This window comes from Otolemur garnettii, unplaced genomic scaffold (genome assembly GCF_000181295.1).
Source record: "Otolemur garnettii isolate 467f Iridium unplaced genomic scaffold, OtoGar3 scaffold00007, whole genome shotgun sequence".
Lineage (NCBI taxonomy): Eukaryota > Metazoa > Chordata > Mammalia > Primates > Galagidae > Otolemur > Otolemur garnettii.
The window spans coordinates 35,205,675-35,207,402 of NW_003852402.1; the positions used below are offsets into that span (position 1 = coordinate 35,205,675).

At 43.6% G+C, this 1,728-nt stretch overlaps 1 pseudogene; it reads left to right on the forward strand.

The window, feature by feature from the left end:
* The first annotated feature begins 247 nt into the window (after positions 1–247).
* LOC100947197 lies at positions 248–775 on the forward strand (annotated as a pseudogene).
* The last annotated feature ends 953 nt before the right edge of the window (positions 776–1,728 follow it).

Genomic DNA, 1,728 nt, shown 5'->3' on the forward strand with positions numbered 1-1,728 from the left:
CTGCCTGGAAATTGCAATTTAAACCCAACCTCTATGGCCAGGCCCAGTGGCTAACACCTATAATCTCAGCACTCTGGGAGACCATGGCAGGTAGATTCCCTAAGCTCAGAAGTTTGAGACCAGCCTGAATGCTGGGAAGATTTTCGTGGGCACTGTGTCGGCTGCCTGCACCAGCCAGGAATTGCGCGGCCTCTTTAAGCGCCCAGATGCGTCGTCGAGTGTGATGTGGTGAAAGGCTCTTGGCAGGATGGGGAAGTTGTTCATCAGAAACCTGCGCCGGGAGGCCACAGAGCAGGAGACCCGCTCACTCTTTGAGCTGTCTGGGAAAGTGCTGGAATGTGAGGTCATTAAGAATGACGGCTTTGTGCACGTCCAAGACAAAACTGCGGCTGAGGATGCCACACGCCACCTGCAGCACTGCAAGCTTCCTGGGGTGAATATTAACGTGGAAGCCAGCAAGAGTAAGAGTAAAACCGCAGCAAAGCTGCGCGTGGGCAACGTCAGTCCCACCTGCACCAACGAGGAGCTTGGGGCCGCGTCTGAGGAGTAAAGTCCAGTCACTGAATGTGACATCGTGAAAAATTATGCCTCCAGACACCAGGAGCGGGCAGAGGATGCAGTAGAGGCCATCAGGGGCCTTGATAACACGGAGTTTCAAGGTGAACCACCCTCTGGGGGAAGACTGCTGAATACAAGGCTATGTACAGAAAATGGTTGACTAAGTGAGGGGTTTGGTGGAGACAGAGCTCTTAGCTGGCTAGTGGTGAAGAATTAAGTGTGAGTGATGGACTTCTTAAAATGGAGAATGCGTGGGATTTACGAGTGTTACCGTAGGCAAATCAAGTCTAGAGAAAACCCACTTGGGTTTCCTTGAAGCCTCTAAAGCTTTTGTGCCTTTCAGCACAGAAATCTTCTTCTCTGAAAACTTTCTGAATTATCATGTTTTAAAAAACAGGTTAACCACGGTGATTAGGAGCAGAATCCCTACGGTAACCCAGTCCTTTAAAGCGGTTCTATCTCTTATTGCTTTTATATTCTTGTACCAAAGGGCTGCATTTTGAGGCTGAGGCCACTCTGAAAGTAGGAGGCTGATTTTAGGACTTTGGGATGGAGGTTGGGATGGGGGCGTGCATTTATGGTATATTTTTTCACTGGTTTGGGGGGTGGTCTTTAATATCCTTGAAATGAGCACTAGTTGTGTTTTTATCTTGGAAAAAAAGAATATTAGACTGCAATAAAAATGAATAGACTAGCTCTGTAAGACAGCATGGATGAATTCTCAAAAATATAAGAGCAAATAAAAAAATCTGCTCACAGAAGAGCATATACAGAATTATCATCATTCATAAAGCTCTAAAACAACCACAAAGGGATATGTGTTTTAGAGAGAAACACATTTATGAGAAATCTATGAAGAAAAGCAAAGGAATGATAAAAAGCATGAGGGCAATGAGTATATCCTGGAGGAGAAGAGAATTTAAGGGTATTGTTCTGACTCAACTTCTTAGGTTGATATGGAAAATAAATTTGTTCTTCATTATAATTTAGATATATAAGTTACATCAGTTTTTGGTATGCACGATACACCAGCAAACCTCATTTTATTGCAATTTGCTTTATTGTACATGATAGATACTGAGATTTTTACGAGATGAAAGTTTGTGACAATCCTTCATAAAAAAAAAATATATTGGCAGAAACTTTCCAACAGCATATACTCACTTTGCG